The sequence below is a fragment of the Schistocerca cancellata genome, chromosome 1 (assembly GCF_023864275.1).
Source record: "Schistocerca cancellata isolate TAMUIC-IGC-003103 chromosome 1, iqSchCanc2.1, whole genome shotgun sequence".
Classification (NCBI taxonomy): domain Eukaryota; kingdom Metazoa; phylum Arthropoda; class Insecta; order Orthoptera; family Acrididae; genus Schistocerca; species Schistocerca cancellata.
In genome coordinates, this window is record NC_064626.1 from 1096477532 (window position 1) to 1096497670 (window position 20139).

General features: G+C 41.0%; 1 protein-coding gene across 1 annotated transcript in view; it reads right to left on the reverse strand.

The window, feature by feature from the left end:
* Positions 1–20139, reverse strand: part of LOC126130283 (UPF0602 protein C4orf47 homolog) — a 134838-nt gene that overhangs the window by 94741 nt on the left and 19958 nt on the right. The gene's annotated exons all lie outside the window — the stretch shown is intronic.

Below are 20139 nucleotides of genomic sequence, written 5' to 3' on the forward strand. Positions count from 1 at the left end.
AATTTCTGAATCAGTGGCTCACTGTTTCTCTGTGAGATGGAGCAATGTCGTGAGCTGTGCAGCATGCAGTGTAGTTCAGCAGTTAGCATCGCTGGCTGGTCTTTAGTGGGTTGTCAGTTCAAATTCAATGTTTGTATATTCTGGGATATTTTATGTCTGTATGAACAGCATCTCACTCCATCCAAGAGGCAGTTCTGTTCTGTCTGTATATTGATGGTTTTAAAAAATGTGCTTTCAGTGCTAAACATTGTACTTTGTTGATGACCCTGCTTTTGAATTAGACTAGGTTATTATTTGGTTTCAAGACTTATAGACAACTGTAACTGGTTGTAGCATAAATTTCTTTATTGCCATCCGTGATCACAAAATGTGACTCAGACTCAGTCTGAGGAGCTAACATTTTGTGATCAAAGACAGAAATAAAAAAATTCATTCTACACTTTCTGGTTCACTGTTCAATTCACAACCATGTTACAACTTGTGAAACTAGTGACATTATTTCTGTATGACAGAGTCAAAAGCCTCTGTAAACTGAAGCAGCAAATCAGTACCGAGATCTGAAGATGGTCATTGCTGACTGAAACCAGTAGTCCAAGGACCTAAGATTTTGTGATCATAGACAGAAATAAAGAAATTTCTTCAACAATTTCTGGATCACTATTCGATTTGTGACCATGTTTCAGCTTGTTCATCTTTTGTTACAGAATATTTGTACCTGTTTAATAAATGTTGTTGGCCCATAAGTGAGAGTTACAATAACAACAGGCACACAATTGGCATTTGGAAACATCCCACAACTATTAGAGTCAAATATGGATCAAATTACTATGAAAATTTACCCTTTGTTGATTATAAGTGGCAAATTAAAACTGTGTGTTGGACTGGAACTCATATCATAACCTTTCATGAGTGACATGTAATCCATGAAAGCAAGGGGAAACTACAGCCGTAATTTTTCCCGAGGGCATGCAGCTTTACTGTATGGTTAAATGATGATGGCATCCTCTTGGGTAAAATATTCCAGAGGTAAAATAGTCCCCCATTCAGACCTCTGGGCGGGGACTACTCAAGAGGATGTCGTTATCAAAAGAAAGAAACTGGCGTTCTACGGATCGGAGCGTGGAATGTCAGATCCCTTGATCGGGCAGGTAGGTTAGAAAATTTAAAAAGGGAACTGGATAGTTTAAAGTTAGATATAGTGGGAATTAGTGAAGTTCGGTGGCAGGTGGCAGGTGGTCAGGTGACTACAGGGTTATAAACACAAAATCAAATAGGGGTAATGCAGGAGTAGGTTTAATAATGAATAGGAAAATAGGATTGCGGGTAAGCTACTACAAACAGCATAGTGATCGCATTATTGTGGCCAAGATAGATACGAAGCCCACCCCTACCACAGTAGTACAAGTTTATATGCCAACTACCTCTGCAGATGACGAAGAAATTGAAGAAATGTATGACGAAATAAAAGAAATTATTCAGATAGTGAAGGGAGATGAAAATTTAATAGTCATGGTGACTGGAATTCATCAGTAGGAAAAGGGAGAGAAGGAAATGTAGTAGGTGAAAATGGATTGGGGCTAAGAAATGAAAGAGGAAGCCGCCTGGTAGAATTTTGCACAGAGCATAACTTAATCATAGCTAATACTTGGTTCAAGAATCATGAAGGAAGGTTGTATACATGGAAGAAGCCTGGAGATACTAGAAAGTTTCAGATAGATTATATAATGGTAAGACAGAGATTTAGGAACCAGGTTTTAAATTGTAAGACATTTCCAGGGGGAGATGTGGACTCTGACCACAATCGGTTGGTTATGAACTGTAGATTAAAACTGAAGAAACTACAAAAAAGTGGGAATTTAAGGAGATGGGACCTGAATAAACTAACTAAACCAGTGGTCGTACAGAGTTTGAGGGAGAGCGTAAGGGAACAATTGACAAGAATGGGGGAAAGAAATACAGTAGAAGAAGAATGGGTAGCTTTGAGGGATGAAGTAGTGAAGGCAGCTGAGGATCATGTGGGTATAAAGGTGAGGGCTAGTAGAAATCCTTGGGTAACAGAAGAAATATTGAATTTAATAGATGAAAGGAGAAAACATAAAAATGCAGTGAATGAAGCAGGCAAAAAGGAATACAAATGTCTCAAAAATGAGATCGACAGGAAGCGCAAAATGGCTAAGCAGGGATGGCTAGAGGACAAATGTGTGGATATAGAGGCTTATCTCACTAGGGGTAAGATAGATACCGCCTACAGGAAAATTAAAGAAACCTTTGGAGAAAAGAGAGCCACTTGTATGAATATCAAGAGCTCAGATGGAAACCCAGTTCTAAGCAAAGAAGGGAAAGCAGAAAGGTGGAAGGAGTATATAGTAGGTTTATACAAGGGCGATGTACTTGAGGACAATATTATGGAAATGGAAGAGGATGTAGATGAAGATGAAATTGGAGATCCGATACTGCGTGAAGAGTTTGACAGAGCACTGAAAGCCCTGAGTCGAAATAAGGCCCCGGGAGTAGACAACATTCCATTGGAACTACTGACAGCCTTGGGAGAGCCAGTCCTGACAAAACTCTACCATCTGGTGAGCAAGATGTATGAGACAGGCGAAATACCCTCAGACTTCAAGAAGAATATAATAATTCCAATCCCAAAGAAAGCAGGTGTTGACAGATGTGAAAATTACCGAACTATCAATTTAATAAGTCATGGCTGCAAAATACTAATGCGAATTCTTTACAGACAAATGGAAAAACTGCTAGAAGAACCTCGGGGAAGATCAGTTTGGATTCTGTAGAAATATCGGAACATGTGAGGCAATACTGACCCTACGACTTATCTTGGAAGCTAGATTAAGGAAAGGCAAACCTACGTTTGTAGCATTTGTAGACTTAGAGAAAGCTTTTGATAATGTCACTCTCTTTCAAATGCTGAAGGTGGCAGGGGTAAAATACAGGGAGCGAAAAGCTATTTACAATTTGTACAGAAACCAGATGGCAGTTATAAGAGTCGAGGGACATCAGAGCGAAGCAGTGGTTGGGAAGGGAGTGAGACAGGGTTGTAGCCTCTCCCCGATGTTATTCAATCTCTATATTGAGCAAGCAGTGAAGGAAACAAAAGATAAATTCGGACTAGGTATTAAATTCCATGGAGAAGAAATAAAAACTTTGAGGTTCGCCGATGGCATTGTAGTTATGTCAGAGACAGCAAAGGACTTGGAAGAGCAGTTGAACGGAATGGATGGTGCCTTGAAGGGAGGATATAAGATGAACATCAACAAAAGCAAAACGAGGATAATGGAATGTAGTCGAATTAAGTCGGGTGATGTTGACGGTATTAGATTAGGAAATGAGACACTTAAAGTAGTAAAGGAGTTTTGCTATTTGGGGAGCAAAATAACTGATGATGGTCGAAGTAGAGAGGATATAAAATGTAGACTGGCAATGGCAAGGAAAGCATTTCTGAAGAAGAGAAATTTGTTAACATCGAGTATAGATTTAAGTGTCAGGAAGACGTTTCTGAAAGTATTTGTATGGAGTGTAGCTATGTATGGAAGTGAAAAATGGACGATAAATAGTTTGGATAGGAAGAGAATAGAAGCTTTCGAAATGTGGTGATACAGAAGAATGCTGAAGATTAGATGGGTAGATCGTATAACTAATGAGGAAGTATTGAATAGAATTGGGGGGAAGAGAAGTTTGTGGCACAACTTGACTAGAAGAAGGGCTCGGTTGGTAGGACACGTTCTGAGGCATCAAGGGATCACCAATTTAGTATTGGAGGGCAGTGTGGAGGGTAGAAATCGTAGAGGGAGACCAAGAGATGAATACACCAAGCAGATTCAGAAGGATGTAGGTTGCAGTAGGTACTGGGAGATGAAGAAGCTTGCACAGGATAGAGTAGCATGGAGAGCTGCATCAAACCAGTCTCAGGACTGAAGACCACAACAACAACAACAACACATGTTATCCATTGCATTACACAAATACACTAATAGAGCAACTCAAAGGTTCATCTCATCAAGTCCTCACCAGCAGTACAAAAGAATTTCTTCAATTAAAAAGAAAATATGCTTGATTGTCACTCTACAACAATACGCACTTTAAAAATAACTATTTAGATACAACCATGAGGGAAGAGTAAGGAGAAAATAATATGGACAGTTTTTACTGCCTCTAACCATTAGATACACACATTCACCTGTTTCTTGTTAAACTGCTTGAAATTTACCACTGTATAAAACCACAAAATGTTTGCAGTGAAAATGACTGCTAGGATCATCTTCAGGTCTTCCAGTGGCTGAGTACTGTTGAAAGAGAGCTCTTCATTCCTACATACATGGATTCTGTTCCAAGCCAACTGGAACATGACTTGCAAGACTAAAAATGACACAATACAGCACTTCCAGTTTGTCATTTTAACATAAAGTACTCATAATTTTATTATTAGATTGGATCTGTTGCAAGTATCACACATTATAGATATAGAATCTGGCCCAACTAAGGAACAACATAGGCAAATGTCAGCCATTTCACACCAATTTTTGAACAGTTTCAAATATGGACAGTTTCAAATATGGAGTGGAGTAAAGAGAGACCAAGTATCCCATGGTATAATGGAGTATCAACATTATAAACTGGAGCTAATATAGGGAGTTGCAGTATGAGCAACAAATAATCTGGGAGGAAATATTGTAAGATGACATCATTGAAGCTTCAGAGAGTTCTTGGCCCTGTTGTGTGGTCCTTGTGAAGAAGAAGGATGGTACAATGTAAGCTCTGGTGACTACTGACAACATAACAAAACCACTAAAAAAGAATTTATCCCCTGCCACGTACTGATGGCACCCGGACTGCTTGAAAGAAGCAAAGTATTTCTCAACTTCAGACATACGAACAGGCTACTGACATATCGGGTATGAAGCTCTGTGAGAAAATACTACCTTCATAGCTCCTGACAGCCTCTATGGGTGCAAAGTTGTGCCATTCAAACTATGTAATGCTACAGCCATCTTCCAACATATTGTGGAAAACCTGCTGTAGCACATCAAATGGGTGATGTGTCTTAGCTATCTAGATGACATTATTGTTCTTTTGAAGGTATTTGAAGAACAACTATGCCATCTGAATACCATGTTGCAGTGTGTTCAGACCAAGGTCTCTTGCTGAATCTGGAAAAAAAAAAAAACTCTTCTTCGCCCAAGAAATAAAAATCCGGGGGCATCACATGACTGGAGATAATGTCCAGCCTAATCCAAAGAAAATAAGAGTCACCACATATATTCCGATTCCTGGTCATATTCATGCTGTGAGAAGCTATGTCAGAATGTGCTCGTAGTACCAGTGATGGCACAGCCCTTGAAAGAACTACTGCATGGAGATACCAAATTTTTGTGGAACATGGTGCAAGAAAGATTCATTATTTTCTTAAGGAGGTGCTAACATCTTCTCCAGTCCTAGCATTGCATCATGAATATGTTGAGACAGAACTTGACACTGATGGTAGTAGTTGTGGGATAGTACAGTTCTAGCACAAATTCAGAAAGGTGCTGAAAAGTTGATACCTTACACTGGAACATCAAAAACTTTCAGCCTTATTTATTTGACAACCCATTCACCACTGTGATGGAACACCATTCTCTATGCTGACTGAATAGTCTGAAGGCTCCATCGGGTTGACTGGTGAGATGGGCACAGAGGCTTCAGGAGTACCACATCAAAGCCATATACTAAAGCATATATAAACCTATCAACACTGGGTGCCTCTCAAGGAATCCTTTGACAGAACAATCTGTCATCACTGCATTAAATGACATTGCTGCTGAACAGAGGAAATAGCCAGCATTACTGTAAATGACAATGGATTGAGAGTTCCTGTTTGAACCAGATGATAGTCAGGACTGCTGTGTGGAATACCAGATAACCAAGACCAAAGAAGCAAGCCTCATGTACAGATCCTGGACATCTAGTAGAAGGACAAAAGTGCTATAAATCCAAGCATTGCCTAGAGAAAAAAACAGCTGGGGAGACTTAGTAAGAATTTTTACACCTGTGTGGAGAGTGGAACTAAAATCCTACTTTGGGCCATATAATATCCCTTGCCACGTAACAAAAAAGGTCAAGGATTATTATCCTTCATAAAGAAGACAATAGTGCAGAGACAATGTCCACGTCCTCCATATGATGCCCTACTACAGTCCTGAGGCACAGATTAATGATGGAGGCTTCTTGTTCAGTGAAAATGAATGACTGCTTGATGATCATGAAGCTTCAATGGGAAGGCTACCCTAATGTGCATCACAGTGAGGAAGATGTTGCGACCGAACCGCTGAATCTTTCCATCAGTAAATGGGGTATGTTCTCCACTGACTCGGTTGTTTTAACCCCCTCCACTGACAGAATGACCCACTTCCCAATTCCGTATGTATAAAACCAATACGGACTTGTAGCTGTCACGCCTTTGCGCTTACTGCTACGTATTTTAACTGTAAATAGCTCAGTCCCAATGGTAAGAGGCAGTAGTGAATTCACGTAGTTAATATTTGAATCCAGCACAGCTGTCACAAGCTCAGCTCACTTTTACTCCACTCCTACCCTCGCCATTGCACCACATTAACTAGGTGCTACGTGGACCTTGCTAAATTCACTTGCGTATACATTTTTGACCGTTACTCGCCAGTATTTACCTAATGAATAGTACACTCCTAACCGGACTATTTCCCTAAGAGCTGTGATGATTGAACGGGTTCGATCCACGGCCTACAGTGCCCTACAGTTCACACGGTAACACTGCCTACCTGACCCACTTAACTTGGTAGTGAGCTTATGTATCCAATCACCACTGCTAGCAGCAGTGGATAATCCTATCAGCACGACGAGAGCAGCAGACTTACCGTCGAATCCTCCTGAAAATACTTATAACTACGGTCGCCAGCTCTGAAGGAGCAAAAGAATAAATCAATTTTTGGGCTCGTTTCAAAGTGAAATGGCTTGAGTTGAATTTAAACTTAATTCTGAATATTACTATTTCTGATCATTCTAGATGATTCTACAAAGCAAATACTCTCTCAATTTCTGTGAGGTGGCTTGGTAATTACTACCAAGACAGGTTATGCAACTTCGGTTAACAAAATTCTATCCTTCAACTTATTTAATGATTTTGGATATTACTCTTTGGACCATTGATACAGAATCAGTTAAGTGACTTTACTTGAAAGGTTGCTCAGAAAAATTTAAGTAACTGTAAATAGGCGACTCATTCTGGTGTGACCATTGCTCTTTTCAACATTCTTATACGCTAAAGTATTCTACAACCAAAAGAATTGTAAATGAAAGAGGCGATGGCGGCCTCAGTCTGATTTCACTATACTATGTTTGAGGTTACTACACTTTACAATGAACAACATGCGTCGTAATTTTACTCATTACTATATTCTGTCCTCTGCACTTGCATAAAAGAAAACTGGTATTCTCCTTTTACATGTATACAAAGTTCGACTTAACAATTGCAAGCAGTCTTGCCTTGGGTAGACGTGTCGGTGCTGGTGGTGAGATGCATGTGACTAACGCAGCTCTTCACGCCTCATGCCCTTAATGGCAGCTGGAACTATGAGCTGTAGCACTCGTATAAGCTACTGCACGTCCGCCATAAAATCTGGGCACAGGAACTCTTACAATCAGCCCCAGTGGCATAGAGGCGGCTTCAACAACCATTCGTTGCGTTTTACTCCAAAAAGGCGACGATATTCGCCTCTTCGCTGTTGCACAATCACTTTTGCGTGAGCACAGTTACGCACGTCCGATCACGTCAACACTCCCCAGGCCATTCCATTGTTCAGTCCCTGTGTCTCCAGCTACCTCTAGCTACGCTCGTATCACCAAGAGTGGGGGCGTTCCCCTACCACCTTTTTACCGAAACCATTTAGTATTTAAGAATATTTATATTTACTACCCTGGAGTCCATACCAGTCATAATAATTTACTACTAGCGCTTTAAAACATTAAATTATACAGTAATAACTTATAATTACCAAGAAAAGGAATACATTTGACTCTGAGAGCTTAGTGCATTGTCTGACAGGCAGCGCTATTCCCAGTTTCGCCAATAGATGGCATCAGGGTGCACTCCCTGGCAGTCTCACACAAGCGCGCCCGTTTCAGACGCGCGGGCTCCAAATTACTGTCAGCCCACCATCATTTCAGTTCCGTTACAATGTTATTACATGACCCATATAATAGGATCCTCCAGTATTACCATACACAGTACTACTGATAAGATCTACATCTAGGATACTGTAGTCAGCTACAATGATCCAATGATCCAATGAGAACTAATGGAACAGTTGATCACTGTTTCTCTGTGAGAGGAAGCAATGCCATCAGCCATGCTGCATGCAGTGTGGCATAGCAGCTGGCATTGCTGGCTGGCATACTGCAAGTAACCAGTTCAAACCCAACCATCAGCAATTACTTGTTACTAAGTATTTGTAAATTTGGAAGATTCTTGAATTTACTTATGTTTGTGTATTGTGGAATATTTAATGTTTATATAAATACCAGCACTCCCCATCAAGTACTTTGCTTATATTATGGCTGTTTGTTAGTGTTTGTAATAAACATGCTTCAATCGTTAACCATTATACTTCATTACAAACCTGCTTTTGGGTCTGGACTTGATTGTGGTTATGATGAAACAATATTATTTTCTTTTATAGTTACCATTTTTTTCTGTAACAGCATTTATTTTGGAATAAAAATACACTAGAAAGTAAAATTGCATTTCCTTGCAATCATTAGTCCTGAACACATACAATGTGTTACTTTCACACAGTTTTCACACTTGGTTTTTTTTGCAGGTATCAAATGTGTCACATTGTTTTGAAGTTTCAATTCTTTGCATTGTCATCTCTGTTTCTTACTCACCCACATACCTTCATTACTTTTCCCATTGTCAATTATGGAAAATACTTTTGACTTATACTTGCCATGTATCCTTGTCTTTGTTTTTGCTGAAATGATGCAGAAACTGCTTACATGGACATAGCTTTTTCTGTTACTATGCATAGTGCTGGCTGAACCCACAGTGCCAGAGCTGCAGTTCGACAGATGATCTGGGGTGAGGGGTTGTGTTAGGTTGTATGGGTAGAGAAAGAAAGAGGCAGAAAGCAGGATGAATTGGAGAGGGCTAGCTGCTGGCTCAGAACGATCAAGCAATTGTATGGGATAGAAATGCGAGATGGAGAGGCATTAGGTGCATGGAATAGGAATGCAACACACTGATACTACAGCCAGTCAATTTGTGTGATGCACGACAACAGTGACATGGGGGTATGAGTTGAGAGGGGGTGACAGGACAGAGTTTAGGGAGACTCTTGGTCAGAGAGTCTGGGTGAAGTGGATTTTCAAAGATTAAGGCCAGGTGGATTACAGGAGTGATGGATGTGTTGAAAGGATAACTCCCATCTGAATACTATAGAAAAGTTGAGGCTGTGATGAATAATCCAGATGATCCAGATTGTGAAACAGCCATTGAACATGAGCATGTTTTGCTCAGCTGCATGTTGTGCCACTGGGTGGTGAACTCTGTTCTCGGCCACAGTTTGGCTATGGTCATTCATTCTGTTGGACAGCTGGTTGGTGGTCAAGCCCACATAAAATATTGTGCAGAATCTGCAGAAGAGTTGATGTATGAAATGGCTACTTCATAGGTGGCTCTGCCTCTGATGGGACAGGGTAAGCCTGTGATAGGACTGGAGTAAGCTGTGCTCTGTGCATGCATCGGCCAGGTCTTGCACAGGGATCTTCCACGAGAATATTACACAGCATAAGTGGTTGGGTGTGAGAGTGTTGTAAGGATGGACCAGGTTGTTGTTTAGGATGAGTGGGCAGTTGAATACCTATTCAGAAGTGCTAGGAAGGATTTTGGACAGGATGTCACTCATTCCCGGGCCTGATAGTAGATAGTTGAAGCCCTGGCAAATGACATAATTCAGTTTCTGCAGTCCAGGATGATACTGGGTGATGAGGAGTGGTGGTCCTTTGCTGCTTGCTCCTGGGGGTGGTGGGAGGATTAGGGGTGTGTGAAGCTATTGTGTGGGAAATAAGTTTGCCGACTAGGTGCAGGGGACAGTGCTTGTCTGTGAAGAACTTCACTAAATCTTCAGCCTATAGGACTAGAAATTCTCATCACTGCAGATACACCATCCACAGCCTTGTGTCTTGACCCTGATTCCAGATCATGATTCCATGGCCTTGACACCCTATTCTCATTCCTCAACACCTTCTCTCCCATTTGCCTCACCTGGTCCTCTTCAGCCCAACATATTATCTACCTGGACATTGAACTCCACCTCTGTGATGGCTTTGTCCATAAATGCATCCATATAAAGCCCACTAAGCACCAAAAATTCCTGAATTTTCACAGCTGTCACCCAATAGTCTACTCTAAAAAACCATTCAACCCAGCCAGCTGTGGACAGTGTATCTGCAGTGAAGGGAATCCCTTGTACAGTATGCTGAAAGTCTCAGAAATTCTTCACATACAGGCATTATCCCCTAGGCCTCGTCCACAAACAGATTTCCAATCCAGTACCCTTACAAACCCATAATACTCCCTCCATCCCCAGGAATTAGATTTAGAGGAGCACCACTCCTCATCACCCAGTATCATACAGAAATGAAGAAACAGAATAATGTCATTTGCTAGGGCTTTGACTATCTAATATCATGTGCAGAAATGAGTGACATCCTTCCCACAATCCTTGCTACCCTCCTAAAGAGGTTTTCCACTGCCTACCCAACCTACATAACTTCCTGGCCCAGCCATATGCTGCTCCCAAAACCAATCCCTTATACAGGGATGTTATTTCTTAGGTAATTAGAATGTAAAAAAAGGTACTGTATGTATGAAACCCAGGTCCAATGCAAGAGATAGCCTGATGGCCATAATTAGTTCAGGTGGAAGATCCAGATGTAAGAGCTGTCCGATCCACCCACCAAGCTTACCTGTGGTAGATCTCCACTACAGATACAGCAAGATATTAATAACTTGGCTGACGCAGAGTTGACAATACTTTATTGCAAGCAACATACAGTGTGTCTACTCAATATAAACCTCAGAACCCAACTCCCTTTGACTCATTTCCACAGATAGCACACACCAGGGCTGCAGCTCTTTGGTCTGCGACAGTGATGGTGCTGCACTAAAGTAAGAGATGATCAGATTGACCCACATTGACTCTGGTGTGGTGTGGGCACAGGTACAAGTAACCAATGATGCCACAGCTGGTTACTTGGCAGGGCACCGCCGGATCATTTCTTGGTGTCTGTGATGTGGTGGAGATGGTGTGCCAGTGGTCATAATAAGTGGCCAAACCATGACTAAGGTGGAGCATGTGGTGTCGATGGGCAGTGCTGTGGTGTTGATGTTTGCTGCAGGTGGAGTGAGCAGACTCAATGGTGCCACAGGGGTTAATGGCTGGGAGATGGGCTGCATCAGTGCCATGATGGTTAGGATGCCGTAGGCTGTGACTGACATGAGAGGGTATCTGACAGGTGTGTGTGTGTAGGTGTTTCCAGAAGGTCAAGCCATGCATCAATAATGAGGTCTTCATCAATAATATTAATTTTATTTATCGGTTCAGTAAGTCTTATATACATACAAGGTATTACAGTTGCTGGACATATTTTACACTCCAGTAATATTAGGCAACCATTCTACTTTGTTACTTACATAAAATGACAAACTGTAAAAACAAGTATTTAATAAAAAAGTTTTAGTAAATTTTTCAAATGTATTTATATGATTAGTTTTCTTAATAATTTCTGGAAGCGTATTGTAGATTATTACATGAGAGTGATAAGAAACCCACTGAGATAGACTTGTGCTGGAGTAATTTACATGGATATTTCCCTTTAACCTAGTATGGTGCGCATGCCCAGCAGTGTTGTGGATAAAGAGATTTCCTTTCTTCATCACAGCTTTCTTTAAAAGAGCACAATTTCTAGGATATAAATACAGGGAAGAGAGAGAATATTTAAATCTATAAACAAAGGCTTACAGGAACTTCTATTGCTTGCTTTTTTATAATTCAGATTATTCTCTTATGCTTCCTGAATGTTGTAATGGCTGGAGGAGAATTTCCCCAAAAGATAACACCGTATATTAATAGCGAGTGTATCTGAGAAAAGTACATAGTTTTAACAGTTTCAAGAGTTGCATTGCTGGATAGTACTCTGATTACATATGTTAGAGAGTTGGGGGTTTAAGGACGATATGTGAGAGTTCCATTTCAGATTTTCTTGCAAGCAAGGCCTAGAAACTTTGCCACAGTGAAATTCTGAATTTCATGTGAATTGCTGGCTTTTTGTTTATTTATTTTGTTGGTGCAGAAAGTATGAAGTAACTGTTTTTTGTGGGTTTAAGACCAGGCTGTTCCTATAGAGCCATTGTGATACTTCAACCATGGTGACACCTGCAGCAGTGGTAAGGTCTTTAATATTTTTCATTCAATAAGCAGGTTGGTATAATCTGCAAATAGTAATGCTCCTGTATTTCTTACATATGAATGGAGGTCATTAAACATGGCAGCAGATCATTAACATATATTAGAAAAAGAAATTGTCCTAAGACAGAGCCCTGCGGTACACCATGTGTCAGTGACGACAGAACTGAAAGGTAGTTCTGTGTAGTGTTGGCTTGACTGTGTTAATCAGGTCCTTTTTTTCCAGAGAGAGAGACAGAGTGAGAAAGAGAATTGAATAATCTGTAACATCAAAAGTCTATGTTAAATCTAAGAAAATACCTGAAATTTTGGAGTGATTGTCTACTACATTTATGATGTGGTTGACAAGATGAAATATAGCAGTCTCAGTGGAATGTTGTGATCTGAAACCATGCTGAGATACTGATAATTTATTACTCTGACTGAAAAATTTTGTAGCTGAGCTAGGAAGAGTTGTTCTATAATCTTCGAAAAGCCAGACAGCAGTGCTACAGGTCTTTATTTGACATTTTCTGAGAGTCACCTTTCTTATAAAGAGGTATGACTTTAGCAGTTTTAAGCAGATCTGGGAAAATGCCCTGTGAATGAAGAATTGCAAATGTCTAATAATAGTGTGAGAATAAAGTTTGTTGACAGTTTTGTTATATGATCAGGGATCTCATCAAAACCTGCTGAATTGCTATTTTTAGTGAGCTTATGATTTTTCATAGCACATTTTGACTGGCAGGACCAAGCAATATTTTTTTTAATTGTGGTTTTCAAGTGCCTGGTAGTCCTTCACATCTAATTTGCCAAATTTTTTGGTCACTAAATCATCTGCAATTGTAGCAAAGTACGAATTGAACAGGTCTGCAAATAACTTTGGGTCAGTAATGAGGCTGCCATTATGGAACGGAGCAATGTTCTTATGAGTTTCCTTCTTCCCAATATTATGAAAAGGGTAGTTGCTACTCACCATGTAGTGGAGATGCTGAGTCACAGACAGGCACAACAAAAAGACTGTCACAAAATAAGCTTCGTCAAAAATAGTCGACAGACACACACATACACACACACTCATGCAAATGCAGCTCACACACATGACCACACTCTCTGGCAGCTGAAGCCAGACTACGAGTAGCAGATGCAGTGCATGATGGGAGAGGTAATTTGGTGGGGGCAAGAAGGAAGCTGGGGTGGGGAGGGTGAGCCATGGCAGGGTAGGGGTGGAGGACTGTGAAGCGCTGCTGTGGAGCATGCAGGGACAGGTTGGAGAGAGGATAGGGCAGCTAGGTGCACCCTCTCTCCACCCTGTCCCTGTATCTGTCCCAGCATGTTCAGGCACTGAGTGGCGAATTCTGCTCTTGGTCACAGTTCGATGGTGGCCATACATTCTGTTGGACAGCTGGTTAGTGGTCACGCCCACATAAAATACAGTACAGAAATTGCAGCAGAGTTGGTACATGAAAGCCACTTCATGGGTGGCCCTACCTCTAATGGGATAGGATAAGCTGGTGACAGGATTGGAGTAAGGTGTGGGGACCATAGCAGCATTGATACACAGACCAAAGAGCCACGGTCCTGGTGTGAGAGTCAAAGACAGTTCAGTTTAGAGCTTTGTATCGAGTAGATGTGCTGTGTTTTTCTCTTTTGTGATGAAGTACTGTTAACTCATAGCTCTATGACTCTTCCACATTCATTCGCTTTATGTGTTTCATGGACAATCACAACAAAACACCATACCTGCCCTCCATGTACTTTCTAAACTGCCTGGTGGATCAAGTTGGTATCATGGTCAGAACTTTTCAAGGCTGGGTTCAATGTCAGGTTTCCTGCTAGAAAGGTTTTGAGATTGGCTTGCAAAGTGATATTTCCAGTTGACTTTACATGTGAAGGAAAATAGGTCCTTCACCAAAGCAGCATGGTTAAATGCAGGTTTAGGGCTAAAAGTGAGATCCGTGAATAATACTGATAATTCAGGGGGGAGAGTACTTTGGATAAGAGGTTGGGAACACTGTACTGTTGTGACTGGTTCTTGTGATTATGAGTTATTACTGGTCTGGGAGGCAGTGGTGAAGGCTGTCGGACATTAAGAAGGTGGCTAAGCTCAGTTTGTAGGAGAAGAGTGGTTGTTGATGGTGTGGCTGTTTGGGGAGCTGCAGAGGGACAAGGAGGGAAACACCACTGTTGACATAGCTTAGGAGAAGTTGGGATAGCTTTGTGAGGTGAAGTCTGGCATGTTGTTGCAGTCTAAAGTTGGCTTGGTGGATGATACCATCCAAGGATACATGAGGGGCAGATAACTGTAAGATTTTGTAGAAGGAGAGAAATCTGTTGGAGTGGCAACTAGCAGATGAGGCATATAGATCACAGGTTAGCTGGGTAACTCCAAGGAACAAGCAGATTTCAAGAAACAGAATATGGGACCTTAATTTTGATAGTGCCAAAGCGTGTTTTCAAAAAGAAGGACTGTAATATGTGATGGGATTTGTCAAGGCAAAAGAGGATGGTTTGGAGCGTTAGAAGTGATGGAAGTAGCAAAAACGTTAGGCAGATATGAAGGAAAAGATAGAAAAATGGAAGAAAAGCAGGGAAAAAATTGGAAGAATCAGAAGAATTCACAAGAGAATTGTAGAACAGACAATGGTTAACAAGAGGCAATGACTGGGCAAAAACTTCTCGCCACAAGAGTGGTCTACATGATCCAAAAAATTGATCTGAAAAAAAAAGAAAAAAAAAAAGGAAAAGTCATGAAAGGACATGCAATTTTAAAAAACTGGCCAAACAGAAAGTGAAAGTCACAGGAGATAATGTAAACTACTTTGCATGGCAAATAAAGTAATGTAGGAGATGGCAGTAAAAGTTGATCAAAGCAGTTTGGCGAAAAACAAATGCACCACTATCTCTGAACATCCCTTACAAGCCTTTCAACAATTCCTCATATCCAACATTGCTTCACAACCTTTCCACAGGTCCCTACAACATGACCCTAACCTGTCCTCTGCAGAACTCCAGGCTCTGCTTTCCCTAAAAGCTGAGAACTCCGTCATTATCCTCCCAGAAGACAAAGGATTTATCATTATGGTACTTGACCAACAGGAGTATGTTGTGAAGGTCTACTCTAGCTGTCTGACACCTCTACATACAGTATCTGCCATCAAGGTCCCATCCCTCTAATTCAAATGGGCCTGTAGTCCCTGCCTTAAAACCTAAGGCCTTTCACAAGGACTCACACCTCAATCCGTAGAACTTCTTACACTACCCAAACCACACACCTCCACCTTTTACCTTCCTCCTAAGATCCACAAACCCAATCATCCTGGCCATCCTACAGTTACTGACATCAAAGCACCCAGCAAACGTATATCTGCCTTAGTAGATTAACACCTGAAACCCGTAGTACCAAGACTTCCTTCCCTTATTAAAGATACCAACCATTTCCTAGATTATCTTAAATCTTACCTTTTTCCCCCTAAGGTAAGTCTTTCCACTCCCGGGACTGGAATGACTCCTTACCCTCTCCCTTAAAACCCACATCCTTTCGTCTTTCCCTCTCCTTCCCTCTTTCCTGATGAGGCAACAGTTTGTTGCGAAAGCTTGTATTTTGTGTGTATGTTTGTGTTCATTTGTGTGTCTGTCGACCTGCCAGCACTTTCATTTGGTAAGTCACATCATCTTTGTTTTTAGGTATATTTTTCCTACGTGGAATGTTTCCTTCTATTATAACCATATCATGTATATATAATGTGTGTGTTCTGGCCAGAGGCAGTTCACTCAGCACTCTTGTATGTGAAAGTGCTGAATAAATGTTTGTTAAGTGAAGTTAGTGTTCATCATTCATTTAATTACACCTTCTACATGACAATATCTATGCTCCTTCTGCACCCAACTCCCTACCCTATAGCTCCTACCCGTCTAACCGTCCCCTCTGCAAAACTTGCCCTATGCACCCTCCTACAACCACCTATTGCAACCCTGTAACTGGCAAAACTTATACTATTAGAGGGAGAGCCACCTTTGAAATGACACATCATACACCAGTTTTTATATAAACACTGTTCGGCCTTTTACATCAGCATGACTATCACCCAGTTATTAGTCAGGATTAATGGGCATAGGCAGAGGGTGTATACTGGCAACACACCATATTGTGTTGCAGAGCATGCTGTACAACAAGACAGCCATGACTACAGTGCCTGTTTCACCACACATACCATCTGGTTCTTCCCCCAGACATCAATTTCTCAGAACTCCAAGGATGGGAACTAGCACTACAAGATGTCCTTTGTTGTTGCCACCCACATGGCCTTAATTTACGTTAATTCTTTCCATCTCAGCATTTTTCACAGTAACTAATCCTTTCTTCACCCCATTTTAGTTTTCTACACCTTTCATTTTCTGACTTGTCTATTTTTGCTGCCCCCCCCCCCCCCCCCAACTCTGTTACATACAATGCACTTAGCTTTTCACTCTTATTAATTCAGGCATGATGTTTTAGCAGTAATCTCTGTCTTGAATATTGCGTTGTGTTCCACCTTTAAGCTCTCAAGTTTTTGAAATCTTGTCCAGTGCTGTCCCCAACAATCGGTCCTTCCTTCTCTTCCTGTCGGAAAGTCTCCCCTGACCCAGGATTCTGGGTGACTTTTCTAAACTTTACCCATTGCCCTAAACCTCTCCAGTTCTTTTCCTGCACCCCTCTTCCTTCCCCTTCTGCCAGAAGAAGAAGCCACTGGCTCCAAAAGCTTGTAAGAGTTAAAGTCTTTTGTGTGTGTTTTCCCTGCCATTGCTTGGTGTGCATTTACTTTACACTAAAGAGCTATGTATGTTGGGTCACCTAAAAAAAGGTACAAGAACTAGCAGTGCTATAATTTTAATGTTTCTATCTTCTCAAGTGATGCTTTTCCTGAAGTCTGATTTAAAACATTTTGCTTTTGTAATCTTCCAGGTGCGTTCATGATATCAGCAAAGCCACCCATTCTGTCCTGGATTTTCCAGAATCCAAGTGGGCAAAAAAAAATTGTGAATATCAAATATCAAATGACATTCCTTCCTGAATTATATTTTGGTTTCATTGGAGGTGTTTGTCTTTGCACTGCAAAGGCAATTGGTGTAATTATTACCAATGCAAATGTTTCATTTATTTCAGCACTGTCTCAAAAATAATCATTCCTGTTAGTGAAATATTTGTGTTTTAATTTAACTACCTTCAGACTCTTGCTGCAAAACTCAATGCAGATATTCAAAATATCCCTCAAGCTACAAGTCACATCCTCACTAAGCTAAGACTGTAAGTACGAGGGCTATCAACAAAGTACATTACATTTTGGAATTAAAAATAAATAAAGTATTGGAATTTTTTTTATTATATACAGATGAAAGCCACACTTAAATACTACTTTTCTACATAGTTGCCATTTAAAGTAAGGCACTTATCGTAGCGGGGCGAGCTTGGAAATTCCTTCGTTGTAAAATTCGGTCGCCTGCGCCTTCAACCACATGGTTAATCAGTAACCAGGTAGAAATACGATTTTTGTGGATTTCCTGGAAAGAGGCACTACAATAAACTCTCAAAGGTATTGCCAAACTCTGCACAACCTCAGAAGAGCAATACAAAACAAGTGCAGGGGAAAGTTGGGCTCAAAGATCTTGCTGATTCACGACAACGCCCGAGCCCACACGGCAAATGCCACTCGTGAAGGTCTCGAATCTTTTCAGTGGGAGTTGTTTCCTCATCCGCCTTACAGTCCCGACCTGGCACCGAGCGACTTCCACTTATTCCCAGCAATGAAGAAGTGGTTGGCTATGCAGCGTTTTGATGACGACGCACAGCTTCAAGAAGAGGTAACCACGTGGTTGAAGGCACAGGTGGCCGAATTTTATGACGAAGGAATTTCCAAGCTCATCCATCACTACGATAAGTGCCTTAATTTAAATGGCAACTATGTAGAAAAGTAGTATTGAAGAGTGGCTTTCATCTATATATAATAAAAAAAATTTCCAATACTTTATTTATTTTTAATTCCAAAATGTAATGTACTTTGTGGATAGCCCTTGTATTTAAATGTCTGTATAAATGATTATTTTCACTGTAGTGTCATTACATGTGCAATATCTTTGTAAAAGTGATTCAAAGATAAATAAAACTGCACTACTATTACTACTACTACTGCTTCCAAGCTTATGAACCACTTCCAGTATTTGTTTCACAACTTGTACACAACCAAGCACTTAGAAACAGCTGCATGTAATAATCAGCTCTGAAGCTGATCACTGTGTGACTGAGAAAGTAAATCTCTCAGAATACATGATTGGGGGCCAGTGTAAATTTATATATGAACGCACCGTTGATGGGTTTGTAAGTGATTAGAGTTGAAAGTCTACATGACAGCTAGAATGGCCACCAGAGTACTTTAGTGTTGTTTGTATTTAGTGCTATTAACAGACCTGCGAGGATACATAAGGGGTGTGAACTGTGTCAGATCTTGACTGATCACTGTGGAGGATGCAGAGATGCTGCATACTCATGTGAGACAAGTGTTATCAGCACCTGACAGAGTTTGAACAGGACCTCATTGTATGTCTCCATTTGGCCATCTGGTCAAATCGTGCAACATCCCACTTTGTGGGGAATTCAGATTTGGCAGTGGTCTCATGCTGGACTGCATGGGAACATCAGTGTAGGCATACTTGTTGTTAATGTTCCTGCCTACCATGTCCAACCACCACAAGGGAGGATAAACTGTATTGTGCACCAAGCACAATCTGCACCTGCTGTCTGAGTACAAGTAAGGGAAACCCTGCAAGATTCTGTGTCACCCCACACCACAGGTTGGAGACCATCAGCAGCTGAACTAGGGAATTACGATCCCATGCATAGCCTGCCATTACAATACAACACAAACAGTTGCGTATTGGACTGGTGACATAACTGGAAAGCATGAACCGCTGAAGAACAGTGCTGCAGTGTCTTCAGCAATGAGTTATGGTTCTACACTACCCTGGATGATCATTGTCATTGAATATGACAGCATCTGGGAGAGAGGTCCCATCCTTCCACCATTTTTGACAGGCACAAGAGTGTTACTCTTGTCATCATCGTATGGGGAGCCACTGGCCATGAATTCAGCTCACATTTGGAAGTGATTGAGAGAACTCTGACAGCACAATAGTACATCATGGACAGCTAGCTCCCTCATGTGTTACCACTCATTCGACAATATTGTGGTGCCATTTTTCAGTAGAACAATGCTTGTCCACACATGGCTCATGTCTATATAAACTGTATGCATGATGTTGAGGTACTCCATGGTTATCAAAAATCTCAGGTCTGTCCCCAATAGAACACGGTAGCAGCTAGCTCAAAGGTCAATTCTTTCCCAGTGCCAGTATCCAAGATGTTGAGGACAAGTTACAAAAGTTATGTGACAGCTTGCTGCAGGAGAAGGTACAATGGTTTTATGACACCATTCCCAGCCAAATCAGTGCATGCATCCATGCCAGAGGCAATTCAACATCATACTGATAAGTGGGCCCATACTGCCAAGTTCTCTGTAAATTCAAGTCAATGTTGTAGTCGCTGAAATAACATCACATACCCTCTCAACCTGTGATTTTCCATTTTATTTCCTTCTCCCTTTCTGGATGTTTCAAATTTCTTTCAGGC